The sequence below is a fragment of the Petaurus breviceps genome, unplaced genomic scaffold (assembly GCF_028583685.1).
Source record: "Petaurus breviceps papuanus isolate PSGF00001 unplaced genomic scaffold, PetGlider_PUasm1.0 180, whole genome shotgun sequence".
In the NCBI taxonomy this organism is placed as follows: domain Eukaryota; kingdom Metazoa; phylum Chordata; class Mammalia; order Diprotodontia; family Petauridae; genus Petaurus; species Petaurus breviceps.
The window spans coordinates 2,727,238-2,746,937 of NW_027185782.1; the positions used below are offsets into that span (position 1 = coordinate 2,727,238).

The 19,700-nt window shown below is 42.1% G+C and overlaps 1 protein-coding gene and 1 long non-coding RNA gene across 2 annotated transcripts in view; one reads left to right on the forward strand and one right to left on the reverse strand.

Annotated features, from left to right (window-relative positions):
• Positions 1 to 6,934, forward strand: part of LOC138160240 (uncharacterized) — a 36,618-nt gene extending 29,684 nt beyond the window's left edge. Inside the window, exon 4 of the long non-coding RNA XR_011168109.1 lies at positions 6,266 to 6,934. This is a non-coding gene — a long non-coding RNA (uncharacterized lncRNA). The remainder of the gene's footprint in view (positions 1 to 6,265) is intronic.
• PIAS4 (protein inhibitor of activated STAT 4) overlaps positions 1 to 19,700 on the reverse strand; it is a 162,164-nt gene that overhangs the window by 134,608 nt on the left and 7,856 nt on the right. The window lies entirely within an intron of this gene.

The window sequence follows — 19,700 nt, forward strand, 5'->3', positions numbered from 1 at the left end:
GTCGCTGGCTGACTCCTCAGCGAGAAGGGGTGGGGGCATTAGAGCAGGGGGCAGGGCACAACTCAGTCATCACTTACAGAGTCTCAGGGCTAGAAATAATATTGGCCTTTCTGGTCCCAGGAGCCCATCGATGACATTAACTTAGTTCCCTTTCTGGTTGTCGCTTTAAAGTGTCAGCTCTCACACCTCTGAAAATAGAATGCTTAGTTGGGGGGAGTCTTGGAACACAGAACACAGACTCTCAGAGCTGGACCATGGAACACAGAATGCTAGAGATAGGGAGATCTTAGAACACAGAACACTGAATATTAGAACTGAACCTTAGACCAGAGAATACTAGATCTAGGAGAGAATCTTAGGACACAGAACTCTGAATTTTAGAGCTGGACCTTAGGACACAGAGCGCTAGAGTTGGGGGGCAGGAGGGAATCTTAGAAAGTTGAAAACAGAATCTTAGAGCTGGAAGGGCCCTTCTTCCATAGAGCTTAGACTTTGGGAGCTGACTGGGAGTTTGGAGATTGTTTTGGGGTGGCTCCTCTCACCTCCCAATATTACAGGCAGGAAAGGGGGCAGGGGAAAGTGGCTTTCACAAAGTCGACAACAAACCAGTGATAGAAGCTTAGGCATCCTGATTACTACTTCTTAGGGGTTTTCCCACTGACCTGTGACTAGTTGCCTTTCATTTCATTTCCATCCTTCCTCTCCACCTTCTTTCCTCTTTCTCCCACCATTTCTTTGAATAAGGAGGGAGGGGAAGGAAGAGAGTGAAGGTGATGGGAACTCCTGAAGTGATCTGGGGGGGAAACAATGAGGAAGAAAGGGGAAGCCAGTTGTCTCCAAAGACCAAGTTGGCCTCCTTTACCCTTCCTGTCTGCCTCAGGCTGGCCTTGGAACTGTCCACATCCTAAATCTTCTCCAGTAAGGATCCATATTTCCAAGAGTGGGCATTTATATAGCATTTGAGGAAGTCAATGGCACAATATATAGTGTGTTGGGCCAGGAAGACCTGAGTTCAAATCCAGCCTCAGATACTTCCTAGCTGTGTGATCCCAGGCAAGTCTCTTAACTTCTGTCTGCCTCAGTTTCCTCTACTATAAAATGAGGATAATAATAGCACCTACCAGCCAGATTGGTTGTGAGGATCAATGAGAATAATATGTGTAAAGCACTTAGCACAGTGCCTGGTACATATCAGGTACTAGATAAGTGCTTGTTCCTTTCCCACTTTAGGGGTGACAGAGCATCTAAAATACTGTATGGGGTGTTTCCAAAGTCTTAGTGTGGTTTTAAGTTGGTAGAGGTTAATTACGTCACTTGATCTGACAACCACCCCGTGGGGTAGGCAATGTACAGAGCATTATCCCTGATGAGAAAAAGGAAGCTTAACCTCAGTTAACCTCTTAACCTCAGAGAGATCAAATAACTTGCCTGTGTTCCCTAATCACCTTCTCCCTATTTCCACACTCGGCACTGTAGAGATGTCAGGACACCTGGGTTTGAATTATAGTTCTGACAGTTACTATGAACTACAGGGTCCTGGGCAAGGAACTTCAGTCCTTTGTTCCTGAGAGAGATCAAGGGGCTTAATCTCTCTGGTCTGCAGTTTCCTCATCCGTAAAATGAAGTTCCTCCCAATGCTAACATTCAGTATTCTATGTTCTAAAGTCCTTTCCAGGTCTGATTGTCTGTATTCTAAGGACCCTGCCAGCTCTGTCATCCCTGACATTCTGTGTCCTAAATTGCCTTTCAGCTTGGATGGTCTGTTTTCTGTGTTTTCAGAATTATTCCAGTTCTGATGTTCTGTGAGGTCTAAAATGAAGTGAGCGAGCTGGAGACTCTGTTTTCCGGCTCTGACCTCTGACACAGTTATGAAGAAGAGAATAGAATGTTGAGAGGAGTTTTCCCTGACAGCCTCTTTTCAAGAGCACGAGGCTTGGTCCATGAGAGATTGCTAAGATTCATGGGCAAATGAAGTCACCAGGATTAGTCAGACTGTTCGAAGAGGCTGCCTCTGCCAAATCCACAGGCCTGAGACCTTGGCTGCCCAGCAGATGGGGATTGTCTTGTGAGAAATGAAATCTGTGTGAAGGCATGTGAAAAACCCCAGAAAGTCCTAAGTGAGTGAGATGGTTGTGCTAATACCAGGTATCCTAAAGGACTAATTGGATATATATATATGATACATATTTTACTGAGTTACTATAATTATATATGAAGTTTCATTCTCTGTTATGCAAGAATATTGAATTGTAGTGAAGGAAAAGTGACATAGGATATGTAATTATACATATTTAATTATGCTGAATTAAAAGTAGTTTAGTATTGGACAATTAATTTTCATTTCAAATTTTTTTCTTTGGTCTTTCAATATATCCCTTGAGATCCCTGGGTATCCCTGTGTATTGTAGAATTAGTCTTGGAAGTCACTGCTCAAAAACTTTCAAAGGCACCCCTTTTCTTTCTTTCTGGCAATTGGGGTTAAGTGACTTGCCTAGGGTCATACATCTAGAAAGTATCTGAGGCTGGATTTGAATTCAGATTTTCCTGACTCCAGGGCTAGTGCTTTATGCACTGTGCCACCTAACTGTCCCCAAAAACACCTTTTTTCTTATAGGTTGAAGTCTAAATTTTTTTTTTTGCTTTTTGGAGGGCAATTGGGGTTAAGTGACTTGCCCAAGGTTACATGGGTAGTTTTTGTGTTAAGTGCCTGAGGTGGGATTTGAACTCAGGTCCTCCTGACTCCAGGACCAGTGCTCTATTCATGGCACCACCTAGCCACCCCTAAGTCTAAATATCTTAACCTGGCATTTGAGGCCCTTTTCAATCTATCTGTCCTTACCTACTTCTCCAATCTTATTTTCCTCTGCTCCTCTAGACAAACCCTCCACTGCATCCAGGCTGCGGGTGTATAGGGTTTAACAGTCCCCACAGACATGTGTTGCACTGTTCATTATCATCTTCATCATCACCATCACCACCACCACCATCATCATCATCACCATCCTCATCATCAGTCATGCCTATTTTGATTGCATTTTAAGGTTAACAAATAATAATAGTGAGTATTACATAACACTTATTATGTGCCAGGTACTGGGTCAAGTGCTATACACAATTATTATTTCATCTAATCCTCACGATAACCCTGAGAAGTAGGTGCTATTATGATCTCCATTTTACAGATGAGGAAACTGAGGCAAAAAGAGGTTAAGTGACTTGACCAAAGTCACACAGCTGGTGCATGTCTGAGGCCATATTTGACGCAGATCTTCCTGACTCCAGGTCCACTGTGCCACCTCACTGCCCTGAATTACCTCGTCACAGTATACATGGGATCTAGGAAGAGCAATGGGGTTGTTGTTCTCATTAACAGATGTCGGGTTTGTGGGTCGGGTAAGTGTCAGAGCTAGGGTACCACCTGATGCTGGTCTTTGCTCAAGGCAAGTTTCTGTCCTTGGTCTTGTCTTTTAGCCTTTTTGTCGGTGACTTGGATGAAAGCTTGGATTGCAAGATCTTGGGGTCCCAGATTTAGAGCTCGAAGGTCATTTAGAGGTCATTGAACCCAATGCCTTCATTTTACAGGATACTAAGGATATGGGATTCAGAGAGTTTACTTAACAGAGGTAGCAGCTGACAAAGCCTGGATTCTGACACTGGTCCTTTGACTCCAAATCTAGTGCCTTTTCCACTGTGTCACAAGAAGGTACGGGTAGCTAACATGCCCGATGATGGAAGCAGGCATTAAGAAGATCTTAATGGGTCAGGATAGGGATTCTGAGCTTTTGTGTGCTATAGAACCCTTAACAAGCTGCTCAAATCCATGAATCCCTTCTTAGAGTAATGTTCATAAATACATAAAGTGAAATAATGGGATTACAAAGAAAATTCACCACATGGAAGAGAGTTATCAAAATATTAGAAAAACAAATTCACAGATATTCCCCCTCCCTAAAATCTGCCCATGGATCCCCTGGAAGGGGAGCAGTCTGCGGGCCCCAAATGAAGAACCCTGGGGTTAGAAGGACAAGTTAAATCCAGCAGATGTTAATTGGGATAAATGTAAATTCAGTTGAGACAAATGCAAGGTTTTTTATTTTTTCCCCTCGGGATCAAGAAATCAACTGTGTACACATATTGGGTGGTGGTAAGCAAGGCTAGGCAGCAGTTTGTGTGAAAGAAAGCCCTGGGGCTTATAAATAGACCGTAAGTTCAATGTGAATCGATGATGTGATCTTGGTAGCCAAAAGAGTAATTAGTATTATTGGCTCCATTTGTAGAGACCTAATATTCAGAAAGTTAAGAAGCCCTCTGCCTTGTTCAGACCTCATTGGAAGTGTTGGGTTCCATTATGGGTACACCAATATTTAGAATGGGAATTTTGAATTGTTTATGGGCTTTGCCTCCAACAGAGTCCTCCTCTGATGCCTGCTGGTGGTGGGACCGATCCTTGGGAAGCTAACTTAGGGATGAATTTGATTTATGTGGCTGTTTTCCTGTCTTGGGGATAATATAACTTTGTAGAGAAATTTCCAAATATATTCTGGAGCTGGCAGCAGTGGAGGACATTTAATAAGGATCATGACAACCCCACCATCCTCTTCTCTGAACATATTTCTGAACTATATCCGGAAGGCTGTGTTCAGTTCTATAGATTAGTGTACATAAAATTGTCCCTACCCATGAACAATTACTATTTCTACAATTATTTAAATCTGATTTTATTTGTATAAAATGTTTTTTTTTTAATGAATTTGTTCATATAATTCCTGGGTTTGTATTGTTTTACTTTATTTTGTCTACATCATGATCTTCCCTTTCTTGTTATTATTTTTGATAATTTTCATTTTTTCTCCTTTTTTGGATTAAATTTGCTAATCATTTAAGAAAATTTTGGTGCTAAGCACTCCAAAAACTTGGTTGTATTTGTCACTTTCATTGTTTTTTTTCTATTTAAGGCTAAGGTCTAGAAAATAGATAACATGCTTACTTTCAGTAGTTGCATCCCCCAGAAGCTTATATGTTAGCTGAACAAATTTTAGCATATCCTGTTGGAAAAAGACAACAGAAATCTTGCTGGGGAGAGTGAATCTTGGGTGCTGAGAACCTCAGATCAGGCCAGGGTCAGGTGTGATTGATTGATGGCCAGGGCTTCTGCAACTTGAGATAGCACCAAGAGTAGAAGTAATTAGAGTCTGGAGAGAAAGCCAGGTGCTGAGTTGGGGAACAGGTCAGGAAGTGGGGCCTGAGTAGCTAATATACTACCTTCCTTCTGTGCTGAGGAGCTTAAGGGGTTCCTTGAGAATGAGACCAGCACCCCTGTGTGGAGTTGTGGTTTGAGTGCTGAGTCTAGACTAGATTCTATTTTGCCTCCTTACACTTGCTAGTTATGGACATGGGCAAATCACTTAACCTCCCTGAGCCTCAGTTTCCTTATCTGAAGAATGAGATGGTTGGATTAGACTAGATAGACTCTAAGGCCTCTTCTAACTCTAGGAATGATGTAGGATCATAGGTAAGGATGGAAAGCAACTACTTAAGAATGAATGGAGGGAGAGTTTAATATCTGATTCAATTTCATGTTATTACCTATTAGTCTTTAATTAAATGTTTTTGCTTCGAATTTGCTGTTATAGACTTTGTCTTAAAGAATTAAGTATCAGTGCGGGCTCTTGAGCTGTTGGTTTAAATAGTGCCAGGGACCTGAGTGATGTAGCTGACAAAGGGCCATGTTGTATATGGGGAAGGGCCTAGGGCTATGTCTGTTTTTATTCATTTCTCCTTTGTTTTATTATTAATATTATTATTATTTTTAAAGCAATTGGGGTTAAGTAACTTGCTCAAGGTTACACGGCCAGTTATTTCTGGGTGTGGTGCTGAGTATCTGAGCCCAGATTTGATCCAGGTCATCCCGACACTGGAGCCGGTGCTCTTACTTGCTGAGCCACCTGCCCGCCCCTTCTCCTTTGTATTAAAAACTTCCCATCTTCCTCTTTCCTTTGGTTTATTAGTTTATGCCTTTTCTAGTTTCTTTAAATGTGGATTCAATTAATTTAGTTTCTCTTTTAAGAAATTTATTTATTGAGGCATTTAGTGCCATAACTTTGTCTTTAAGTATTGGTTTGGTTATATGTGTTATGTTGCCATTTAAGTAATTTGTTATTATTTTTACAATTTATTCATTAACTCATTACTTGTTGGGCAAATTGTTTAGTAATTCCCATGTAAACCAATGCCTTTTGTTCATATTATTACCGTTTCTTTCTAGTGGAATCACAGACAATTGCAGAGGAACCACAACAGCAGGTGACCCAACAGCAATGGAGAGACTTTTTAGTCTTTTTTCAGTTGCATCCAACTCTTCATGACCCCATTTGGGGTTTTCTTGGCACAGATACTGAAGTGGTTTGCCACTTCCTTCTCCAGCTCATTTTTCAGATGAGGAAACTGAGACAGGATTAAGTGACTTGCCCAGGGTCACACAGCTAGTAAGTGTCTGAGGCCAGATTTAAACTTAAGAAGATGAGTCTTCCCGACTACAGGCCTTGTGCTCCCTGTGAATGCAATGGGATACTGAATCATGAGAAATGGAAGAGTCTGAGGACATTCAAAGAGACTGGATGAGTACAAACTGATGTGGAACAGAGTAAATAGAACGAGGAGAATGATTTACGTCCTGACCACAAGAACATAGAGAAACAAAGCAGGAAAACTCCAGAGCTCTGCTCCAGGAAGGCACAGTGGTGACCCTGGAGAGGACAGATGCTTCTGAGGTCATGCCTCCTGCTTCTCTGGGCCCTACCTGTAGAATGATGCTTACATGTTCAGACCTGGCCAATTTGTTTTGATTGACTTAACAAAGAAAGATTGAGGTGAGGAGTCATTGGCGACAATTATATAACTAAAGAATACCAATAAAACATAAAAAAAATACAAATGATGTGCAAGCGATTTATTTGCGATCTATTACCAATGATGACTTGTGAGGGAGAAGTGGAATCAGGGACTCCATCAAGGTCATGGATGAGCAGAAAGAGAGCTGGGCTGTTTATGTAGTGAGAGTGAAGGAAACATGAACAGCCTGAGTGCTGTACTGATGTCCACAAGATATTTTTTAAAAATCCCCCCAAACCAGAGAGAATGCCCTGAGCTGGTTAGGTCCTTTAGAGAGGATTTTTAGAGGGATGAATAAATGGAAAAGCATTTATTTAGCACCTACTATGTGTCAGCCCCAGGTATAGGGAACACAAATGTAAACGTGAAAAAGTTCCTGTTCTCAAGAAGCTTATATTCTAATGGGGGAGACAAGACATGTAGAAGAGTGGTGGGCAGGGAAGGAATCTTTGGTCTGGGAAGTCACAAGCATAGTTAGGGAGGCCATAGGGCAGTTAATTGACATGCCCTTTCCCAAAGCAATTGTAATATTAATTAAATACTCCCCCAAGAGCAATGGGTATAAGGGGTCCAGAGTAAGAGGTGAGAGGGTATGACTGGATACAGTCCGGGACCAGTTAGATATAGTGGTCTAGGTGAGTTTGTACTCATTCATCAATCAGGGCAGCCAAGCCCTAGGGCCAAGTTCTGAAGCTGGATGGATCAACTGGAGGGAGAGAGGGGAAGGCATGGAATCTGGAGGTCAGGTCCAGAGGGTAGCTGCTCCAGGTGGGGAGAAGGAGTGTAGTAGCAGGGCAGATGGAAGACTCATGGTGAAGGGTGTGGACAAGGATTGCCCAGAGAGAGCAAGGGCAGATAGGCATGATCTCTGGTAGAGGTACCAGCCACCCTAATAAGATTATGGATCCAATGAACGATTGAAGTATTTCTACTTTGATTTCAGAAGCCAGCAACCTACTACATAAGATTTCTTGCTTTCTATATTTATCTAGGACTTCTTGTGTGCTAAAGGATATGATTTTTGTGAGCTTTCTAGTGTGTATTTGAGAAATGTTTATTTCCCTGTTTTTCATTAAATTCTCTCTCTCCCTCTGTCTTTAAGTCTCTGTTTCTCTTTGTCTCTAACCCTGAACCCATCTCTCTATCTCTTTCTCTCTCTCCCTCCCTCTCTTTCTCTCTCTCTCCTTTCCTCCCCTTCCTCCCCCTCCTTCTCTTTTTTTCTCTCTCTCATTCTTCCTATGTCTCTTTTTTCCTTTCTTCTTTCTCCCTCCCTCCCCCTTTTCCTCTCTCAAATCTAGCTGGAGTTAACAATTTGTCCAAGTTTGTAACATTTCTTCTTTATCTTGTTGCTTGGTTATAATATTTTTGAAGTTGGCTTCTGGAATCTTCTCAGAGTGTTACCTTTCCTATCAATTTCAGTATGTGAAGATGTAAGTTTTTCCTTAACCCAATCCAACAAGTTGGTGTGTAACTTGGTGCATGTATATCTATATATGTGAGCATTGCTTGTAGTTCAGATTGAGTACTTCACTGATGGCTCCCAAATATGAAAAGATATAGCATGTAAGTGGAGAAAAATAAAATAATAAATACAAATAAAATAAATACTAAATAAAAATAAAATAATTAAAAATAAAAATAAAATACTAAATTAAAAAAAGAAGAACCAGGGAACGGCTACTGTATTGGGTAGATACTCTTGAATTCTGAGTCTCAGAGCCTGGGTTTGAATCCTGGTTCTGCTACTTATCACCTGTGAAACCTTAGAAAAGTCCCTTAACCTTGCTGGGCCCCAGTTCTTTATCTCTAAAATGAAAGAGTTGGCTTAGATGCTTCTCAGGTGCCATTCAACTCTAAGTTTGTGATACTGTTGTGATACCCATGAATGAGTAAGTTAATTGGTTCCCTGAAAGCCAGTTCTTTGACACTGTATATGTCTAGGGAGATGTGACTCCTGACTGGCTGATATGGCAGATGGCATATATAAGTGAGAAAGACTTCAGAGGGAGGGAATTAGAGAATCAGGGTAAGAGAGAAGGCACAAACTTTTGAATGACCACTGGGAACCTTTGGAGTTGCAGGCATGTGTGGAAAGCTGCCCCTCCCCACCAGTGTGATCTTTGATGTCCGACACTGGCACCTCCAGAGATGGCTAAAACCAGGCTGCTCCAGTGAGATAGTTCTAGTTTGGGTTCTTGCTCTTGAGTCAAAGAGCCCATTTTCTCATGTGTATTCTATTGTCTAACCTAACCTATATCCTCCCTTATTACTGTTTTACTTCTTGCCTGGATGAATGTATTTGCTTGTTTTCTGTGATTGTCTTTTATGTAATGAGCATTTGGTGAGAGGGAACTAAGTTGGCCAAGACTAAACTGTTACCTGTCCTTTTTGAATAAGCAAGGGGATTGACTTTATCCTGAACTCTGAAAAGAAAATAACGTCCCTAGACTGCAAATATCTGACATGGAGTAGATAGATATAATTCTAGACCAATATGCCTCTTGGAAATAGGAGAGCAGAGGAGTGAGTGCCCAGCCCTCCTGCTCTGCCCAAAGGTGGAAATCACAGTTTCCCTGGAGCCAAGGTGGGCCAGATCCCAGATCAGATCATATCTATCTAAATATATCCCTAAACATGGGCCACCCCAGGTCCCTGTGGCTTAGGTCAAACCTATTAAACTATAATCCTATGTTAGGATTTATGGATTTGTGTACTAGTGAATGCCCACACCAATGAAATTCTAGATCTATTAGAGTATCTTATTTGCTCAAAAATAGGGATAAGATTATCATCTTTTTTTGGAGTGTGTTATGGGGCATTGTAATGGCAAGCACAGAAGTAGTTCATACCTTGTTTTAGCTATTGAATTAACACCTTGTTTCAGTTCAATTTCCTTTTGAGCCTTGTATCAAGTCTGTAAGAAACAGAACGTGTGAACCCTAGAACTCATGAACTCCTGCAACAGGAAGGGGAGGAGCTAATGACCATATATAAAGAGAATTTGCAGGCTAGAGACAGAAGAACTGAGAAGAGGACTCTTGTGGTGGCAGAGTCAAGAAGGAAAAAACTTGTGGTATCCCGGCACTCTGTTTGTCTGCTCTGTCTGTGTTGATGTTTGTTTGTGATACTTTGTACAGAAGCCCTGGGTCCTTACTGGGAGCCCTGAAAGAGGATTTTCTGGTTGTATGTTTATAGAAGTCCTGGAGGAGGGTAGAAGACCTACAGGAGGTCCTGGTACTTTATTGATGATTTGTGCTGACCTCTTGGACCTTGTTAGTGGGTCTGTGTTGATTTCTATGTTGATGATTTGTGTTGAGTTCTCAGACCTTTTTGGTGGGTCTGAGTTGATTTCACAGGCAGATAGTGAATTGATGATGGTGCTAGCAATGTGCCTGAAAATTATTGTGACTCTGTCAAGCTTTATCTTCCCAGAAACAGGAACTGTGAAGGACTTGAGGTGGACTGGACACTGTGAACTTCAATATGGAACAGGAACTGGATGAAGAACTGGACAAGGAACTTGGGCTGCCTGCCTTTGAACCCAGGTGACAGTTGGAGCTGGGACCATGGAAGAAGAACCATGGAAGCTTAGAGCCAGCCTTGAGTCAAGCTGAAAGAAGACTTTACTTGGATACTGTGTACTGACTGAGAAGATTATAATTTACTGTGACCTAGGTGTGGAGAACTTTGACATTTGTACTTTGTGATTGAATTAAGGATTTTGTGATTGACTAAATGAATGTATTTTGTTTAAAACTATGTGACCACTTTGGTGAAAACCATGTGGCCATTTTATCGATAAATTGTTGAGTTGTGATGTGGTGAATGCTGTATTTTGATTTTCTGCAATAAGTTGTAACATTGTGAATGCTGTATTTTGATTTTCTATGAATGTTTTGCTTTGATTTATTATTGAATAAATAGAGAGCTCACTACTATGTAATCAGAACCTTGAAAACTGTTCACAGTAGCAGTTCTCTGGAAAGCTGCTCATGTGTGGCTTTATAGGCACCAGTAATTCTGATGTCTTTTAATCCCACCTTCCAGATACATGACTTTTTCTCCATTTTTGATTCTTTTCCCATTTTTGTTATTTTCTGAATTTCTTCTGTATACCATGCTCTTGATGGTTGAGGGTTCACCATTTCTGGGTTGACCCAAACAACCTTTGGTCATCTTCATGCTGTGAAACTCAAGCCTCATGAAAACTTCCAATGCCCACCCTGGATCCCTGTGCACCTGATGCATGAGAGCTCACCACATTGAGCTGAAGCCAGATATTTCATACTGTTCTCCAGATCACATATACTTATCTCCCTCCCCCAATACTTCCTGGATTTCCAACACCTCTAGCTCTGGGAAGTTTTTAAATGAACACTTCCATTCCTAGAAACATCATGTCAATCAATTGCTCTATTACTTCACTCATAATTTCTGTGATTTCCCAAAAATACCTCTCCTTGGCCACTACTTACTTCTCTTTGTGTCATTTTCTCTATTAAAATGTATGCACCTTGAGGGCAGGGACTGTTTTGCTTTTTGTATTTGTATCCCCAGTGCTTAGTGCAGCATTTGACATCTAGTAAGAAGTGCTTTTTCATTCATTCATTCATTTTCCATTTCAGCTGCATTGCCTATCCATATTCTCTGTTGAATTATTTCAACTTTTTGAAGACAATTCAGTGAAATGTTTCAGTTAAAGTCTAGGATCATAATATACACAATACACTCTAGGATCATACTATTTAGAAGTACCTCAGAGATCATCACCCCTTTATTTTACAGACAAGGAAACTGAGGGCCAGAGGGAAGTGACTTGTCCAACTTCTCCCACAGAGTTGATAGTAGAGCAGTGATTTGAGCCCAGGTCTCTGACGTCAAAGTCCAGTGCTTTCTTCCTGCCCCCCCTCCCCCCATTACACCATACTGTCTCTTTATTGTACTATGTTGTCCTTGGTGCTAGTTTCCATTTTTATCAGGTTTTTTTCATTCTCATTTGAGGCTTCTTAACTACATTTAGTTCTTCCCATCCAGTGTTCATGTTCAACTATCCTATCTACTTGATTTCCAGTTCCTTGAAAGATCCAGTGTTCCATTTCAAACAAACCTCTTTTCAGACCTGGAAACTGAGCCAAGATTGAGATGGGGTACGGGGAAGGGGAAGGGAATATGTACTTATTAAACATCTACTATATGCCAGGCACCATAATAAGTATACTTTACAAATATTATCTGATTTGATCCTCATAAGACTCTTAGGAGGAAGATAATATTATTATGACCATTTTACAGTTGAGGAAACTGAGTCAAACAGAGGTTAAGTGACTTGCTCAGGCTCACATACCTAATAAGTATCTGAGGTTGGATTTGAACTTAGGTCTTCCTGACTTTAGGACCAGCATTCTCTCCACTTCACCACCGGCTGCCTCTGGGACTTAAGACCTCGGGTCTCCTCTATCTAGAGGAGGATTGGGATATCCATGGTCTTTGGGGTAAGAGGCTAATTCCCTGCTAAGCACCAAAATGAAGTTTCTATTTTTTATCATATCCTGTTTACCTCCTGGGTTGGAGTTGTGGTGGCAGTCTGCTTTACCATTCCTGTTTGGATAGACCTTGAGATGGGGCTCATGGGGAAGATATGAGGAGAGGAGAACTTTTGGTTCTTATCTCATAGGTTTGGGTTTGTGAGGCTGGTTCCTAAAGCTTTCTTCCTAGGCATTAGGCCTGTCATTGAAGTCTGCTCTTACCAGGCAGAGAGTTGTGCCTAGGCTGGCTGTGACTGTGTGCTTGAAAACCAGCTAGGCTTCCCATAGGCATGATGAACTGTTTCTTCACTTTGTGTATGGTGAGGAAGGGTTCGGCCTAGTAAATACAAAAGCCGCAATCACCCTCTGCCCTATAGCCTTTAAGCTCATTGCTTAGAATGTTTGGCAAATATTTATTAAGATTTTCTTAACTTCTACAGAAGGAGGCATAAGGAGAGATGTACAATAAGAAGTCAAGGAGATGAAGAGCTGGGTCAAGGAGACAGAAGCTGGGGGAGGGGGAAGTGGTGGGAATAAAAATATTTTACTCCTTTTAAATGGTCCTCATTCTCACTCACACTCCCTAAACTTCCATCTGAACAAGTTTTCTCATGTGTAAAATAAGGGAGGTTGGACTGTGACTCCTCAGTTTCTTTCTACTCCTTTGACCCTGTGATCTCAAGCCGATCACCTTGGGTGAGATGGGAGATGCACAGATTTAGAGAATCCACCCTAATGTTCACATAACTATTTGTGCCTGACCTTCTGTGGTAGAGCCTTTCAAGCTCCCATTGGTTTGATCAGCCACAATTGGACACACTTTAACCTGACTCTAACATAGGCCTCTTGGAGAATGTCAGATAATGACCAACCAACCAATCACTCTGGGTTACCTTGTGCCTTTCTCTTTTAACCTAAAAAATAAGATAACTCCTTAATACCTCAACAAATGGGCCACTGATCTGACCAAGTGTGGACCTTCCTAATTGGATGGCTGTGGACATCTCAGCCTCAGTTTCCTCATTTGTAAAGCAGACAATTGTGAGGAAAGTGCTTTGCAGACCACAGAGTGTTCATGAAATTTTAGCTAATATTATTATTTGTTTTCATTTGTTGTTTGTCAAAGAGAAATTTAAGGATGTTTAAGGCCCACCCCATACTTGAGGTCATTGTCATGAAGGGCAGCTCTGATCTCTCCCACAACCTGTTCCTCAAGACTCTGGTCAGATGTGGAATCCTGGACTATCTTAGATCATGGCTATATAAAAACCTGGAGGTCATTTTTAAATGTTACCTCTCTAGGCCTTTGTTTCCTTATTTGTCAAATGGGGATGAGACTTGTACAATCTACCTCACATTTTTCTTTTTTGAGGAAAATGCTTTATAAATCTTAAAGGACTCTAGTATTGTGAGTTATTGTGGAGAGAATCATGGGTTCATAGATTTAGGCTGGAAGGGACCTCCTTAGAGATCATCCAGTCCAACTTCCCCTTTGTACAGAGAAAGAAACTGAGGCCAGAGAAAGGAAGTGAATTACCCAGGGTTGGCTCTACTTCATTAATTCTGATTTTGCTATATCTGATGGAGAGCTAGATTTCACAACACTTGGATCAGAAACCCAGCTAGACCACTTACCATCTGCGAGCTCTTGGAAAAAAATCACTATCACTCTGACCTTCACTACATTAGGGCTAATGATCCTGGCAAACTTTACCTCATGGAGCTGTGGAGGCAAAAAGTGCTTATAAACATTGAAGTGATATAAAAAATGGATACTGTTATGTAAGACACATTTAAAAAACATTACAGGCTTAGGCCTTCCCTTACACATGTAGACTTTCCAATATACAGTATATACATTATACAACTGATGCTAAAATTCCATGCAGTGACCTATCAACAGGAAGGGGCAGAACATTGGGATAGGATGATACAACTGGTTATCCCCTAATCCAAAGAGCCATCTGATGTTGGTGGCTTTGTGTACATGGGGAATAATTCTGAATGTCCATGGTACTGTGAAACCCTTCCTTAAAAGTATTTCCCTTTAAAAAGAAGAAATATATACCCAGCTAAAAAATCACCACGTTTGATGAAATCATATTATGTTATGGAAACCCTTGTCTGTCAGCAACATGGCAATAGCTTGTCAGAGCTGGAAGGGCCCTTAGAACATAGAGTGTTAGAGCTGGAAGGGATCTTAGAATATTAAATGTTAGAACAGGGAGTATCAGAGCCAGAAGGGATCTTAAGACCTAGAATGTAGAATGTCATAGCTGTAAAAGGATAGGGAATGTCAGAGCTGGGAGAGATATCTGAGAACAGGGAATGTCAGAGCTGGGAGGGATCTTAGAATATGAAACAGGAGATATCAGAGCTTCAAGGGATTTTAGGACCTAGAATGTAGGATGTCATAGCTGTAAAAGGCCTTAGAATAGGGAATGTTAGAGCTGAGAGAGACCTCAGAACAGAGAATGTCAGATCTGAGAGGGTCCTTAGAATACAGAATGTCAGAGCTGGGAGGGACCTTAGAGTACAGAATGTCATAGCTGGAAGGGACCTTAGAGTATAGAACGTCAGATCTGAGAGGGTCCTTAGAACACAGAATGTCAGAGCTGGGAGGGCCTAAGGGCACAGAATGTCAGATCTGGGGGTGCCTTAGAACCCAGAATGTCAGAGTTGGGAAGGATCTTAGAATATGAAATGTTAGAACAGAGGATGTCGGAGCTTCAAAGGATCTTAGGACCTAGAATGTAGGATGTCAAAGGCCTTAAAATAGGGAATGTCAGAACTGGGAGAGACCTCAGAACAAATGTAGAATGTTAGAGCTGGGAGGGATCTTAGAACAGATGCGGTCAAATCTGGGAGAGGCCTTAGAACAACAACAGAGAATGTTTGAACTAAGTTTCCTTAGAATAAGGAATTCAGGGGGCGGCTAGGTGGTGCAGTGAGTAAAGCGCCAGCCTTGGAGTCAGGAGGACCCGAGTTCGGTTCTGGCCTTAGACACTTAACACCCACACACACACACACACACACAAAACTAGCTGTGGCAAGTTACTTAACCCCAATTGCCCTCCAAAAGGCAAAAAAAAAAAAAAGAATAAGGAATTCAGAATGTCACAACAACAGAGCTAGTCTAGTTGTTCCCATCAAACAGTACTAGATAACTCTCATGAATTAGCCTGAATTACAGATACAGATGATCTAAACCCTCTTCCTTCAGTCGCTGAAGAGCAGCATGGTCTAGAGAAAAGCACTTGTTTACCTGTATGATATTGGGCAGCTCACTCAGCATCTCTGGGGATCAGTTTCCTCAACTGTAAAGAGTGGGTTTGACTAGAAGCCTCCTAAGGCCCCTTTCAGTCTGGATGTTCTGTGGCTATGTTCTAACTGCATGTCCAGTTTCAAGTCCCACAAGCCTATGAAATGTGGGCATCCCCCATAGTTTGGCAGGTTCTCTCCTTAGTCTCAAATACTACAGAGATCTGTGATTTCATTAGGGTGGGTGGCAAATTCAGCTCCTCTTTATCACAGCAGGTGGTCTTTAGGAGTTTCTGTGACCCCAAACCCCAAATCATCCCCTGGTAGCCAGTATTTTGGTGGTGTCTCTGAGCCCAAGTTCATTTCCTTAGGGAAAGAGGCTTCAAAAGATTCCTGCTTCTCTGTAAGGGATCTTCATTCCACAGCACGTTGCAGTTTCCAAAACACTTTCTTCCTCACAAATCTATGAGGCTGAACAATTGACCATCCAGGCTGAACCCTCCAAGCCTTTTATGGTGTGATAGTACTTACCAGGGCTTGGGTTCTGGGGGTTCAGCCTCTGAGAGTCCAAGGTCACTGGCAGCTATGGCAAGGTAAGGCATCAGAGGGACGCTTGCTTTTGTTTCTGAAATTTTTCAGAATCCATCAGTTTCCATTTTCATGAAGTTGGTTAAAACAGTTAGATGTAGGTATTTTCATTGACATGGACCTTGCAGAAGTCTTCTTGCTTTAATGACATTTTGCTTACAGATCCTGGATCATAGGGTTAGAGATGGAGTGGACCTTAAAAGTCATTGAACCCAATCTGACTCATTTTACAGATGAGGAAACTGAGGCATAGAGAGGTCAAACGACATGTCTAGGATAAACAGCTAGTAAGGGTCTGAGGTGGAATCTGAACTCTAGTTTCCTGGACTCCAAGTCTATTACCCTGTCTACTAAATAATGCTACCTCAATCTGAGACCATTTGCGTCTCTTCTTAGCAGGTGGTCAGTCAGAAGGTTGAATGGTCACCTGGCACTGCTATGTCTTTTTCTAGGCACATGATTGCAAGAACCTTAATGAATGTTGATGTTTATCGCATTTTTGGAACCAATGAAAGAAACCTTCTTAGGGAAGATTTGGAAAAGGTAACTCCTAACCCAGATTTCATTCCAATTTGGGTGGAGAGAGCTGGTGTAAAAAGAGAGTGTCTTGGTTTGGATAAAACCTACCATTTTGTTTAATTGGACAGTAATTCTGGGACTTATTCCTTCAGAGAGTATTGTGTTTTTTTGAGGACTGGATGGACTTAATGAGAGTGAGAGACAGGGCCGGTGAATGAGTATCAGAACTATTGAATGTCAGAGCTAGGAAAGACAACATAGAACGTCAAAGCTGGGAGGGCCCTCAGAACAGATAATGTCAGAGCTAGGAGGGCCCTTAGAACATGAAATGTCAGAACTGGGGGACCCTTAGAACACAGAATGTCAGAGCTGGGAGGGCCCTTAGAACAAATAATGTCAGAGCTGGGAGGGTACTTTGAACATGAAACGTCAGAGCTGGGAGGGCCCTTTGAACATGAAACGTCAGAGCTGGGAGGGCCCTTAGAACAGATAATGTCAGAGCTGAGAGGGCCCCTAGAACACAAAATGTCAGAACTGGCACTTAGAACATAAAATGTCAGAACTGGGGAGGGGGCCCTTAGAACACAGATTGTCAGAGCTGAAAGAAACCCTAGGATACAAAATATGGGATGTCAAACCAGAAAGGGACCTCAGAAAATAGACTGTGGTGGCAAGGGGGACTTAAAAATTATCTGCTCCAGTCTCTATTTCATAGAGGAGGAGACTGAGACCCAGAGAGGGAAAGTAACAAAGTCATACAACTTATTAGTGGTAGAACAGTTTAGACCACGGTCTACTAGGTTCCAGTCCAAGGTTTTCCAACTACCCCATGCGGCTGCAATTCATAGTGTCAAAAACATGTTTAAAATTGTAAGATTTAACTCTGCCCAGTACTTTCTCTTCCAGCTTACAAAATGTTTCAGGGGCCAAGGCATCTGGGCTTTGTAAGTGAAAGTCGATGTCTATGAGTATTTTTTTTTTTTTTTGTCTTCTGAAAAGTGAATAAATCCCCAGACTCACATGAGCTCACAATAAAAGATTCCTTAGATCTGGAAAGCCGACTTTCTTACTTTACAGGGATGAAGTGACTTGCCCAAGCCCACCCAGCAAGTCAGTAGCGGAGATGAGACTTTTACCCAGATCTTGTGTCTTGGTTCCACTGTATAATGCTGGTTTCCTGGGATGGACTTGAATGTTTTCCAAAGCTGCTGACTGCCTTGACACTGAGTGATGACTCTGGGAGTTGAAGACGCAGGGCAAAATTTTTGAACAGGACGCAGAGGGGGAGGGGTAGGAAAGTGGGCAAAAGATCCTGTCTTACTCAGTTTGTTTTCACTTTTCCAACAGCCACCTTAGTCTAACAATGGAAGTCAGAGAATTTGTAGAATAGCCCTCCATCCCCTCTTTTTTTTTTTTTTTAAAGGTGGGCCGGGTAGGTAAGGAGCTATTGGAGGAAGCTGGCAGCAGCACAAGCAAACAGCTCTTTGTGTGAGGGTGCTAGGCCGATCTAGAGACCTTAGGGAAGATACCTGGAGCTTGAAGAACAGTTGTGGTTAGAGGAAATCCTGGGCTTGGGCTCCAATCAATCCATGATGCTTTCAATAATCTCAAGGCCCTCCCAGGCCTCACACTTCTTTTCTGATGAAGAGATGTGGTCAGCAAACCATCTGGGTCCTTCTGGGCCCCACATCCTTTCCAATGAGTACGGAGCAAGCGGGATTCAAGAAGAAGATGAGATAAATATTCATATGTGCTTGGAGCTTATCAGTGTTATCTAGGCATGAAACCTCTGCAGGTCTCCGTCTTCCTTGTTTCTCAAGAGAACTCCTTAGCTGCCATCAGTTTGGAAAAACTTCCTCAGTAACATTGCCATCCTTTGTAGCAAAGGCAGATGGCCCAGGTTTGGTGGCCTTGAAAAAGAGCTCTAATGGGAGCTAGAGTTTAGATTATGGGAGCTGCTCAAGAAAGAGTCCAAAGTACTACACACATCCATTGCTTAAAGAATATTACCTGCCTCTCCTGTCTCCCCTCGAATTCTTCTAAGCTTCTTAGAACCACAGGTTCTGGGGAAAGACCACTGAGAGTTAAGTTGTTTTACATCCCCCTTACCAGCCTTTGCTGATTTCCTTCAGTGACCTTGGGAGACAGAGCTGTCCATTGTGGACAGCTCTTGTTAATTCTCCTTCACCTCTGAGCTGAGATTTACTTCCCTGTACCACTCCTTTATTCTGCTCTGTAGAGTCAAACAGAATAAGTTGGCACCTTCTTCCATGTGACAGTCCTTCAGAGATCTTGTCCTCAGTTGGAAAAATGGAGGTTCTTCTGAATTGTAGGACAAATTCTCGCAAGCATCTCGTAGTATGGTGCCATGCGCTGTCACACCTGCAGTCCTGGGATGGTTGGTCAAGGGACCTTCAGAACCACAGAACAGAGAGGGAAGGAACCTCGAACATTGTCTCATTCAATTCCCTCATTTTACAGAGAAGGAAACTGAGGCCAAAAAGAGATGAAGGGACTTGTTTGAGGTTATACAGGGGAGTTAATGGCAGAACGGAGGCTTGAACTCAGGGCTCCTGTCCTCCCCTCTGCACTATGAAATCCTGTACTCCTAAACACAAAGTGTCGGGGCTGGGTTCCAGGCAGCCAGCCTGCTGAAGGAGATTCTTTGTGCAAGGGGAGAACTGAGTTTCTCACTAAGGGAAACATTAAAAGAGAGGCAATTTATCCCTATGTAAGAGGTATCCTTTTGTGAGGGATTGTCCATCGGAGTGGTGGCCACAGAAAGGAGAGGTCTAAGTGGCATCCTGATCCCAAGTCTCTTCTTTGGGACCAGTTCAAGGCTTTAAAAAAAGTTTCTTTCTTTTTTTTTCTTCCTTCCTTCCTTCCTTCCTTCCTTCCTTCCTTCCTTCCTTCCTT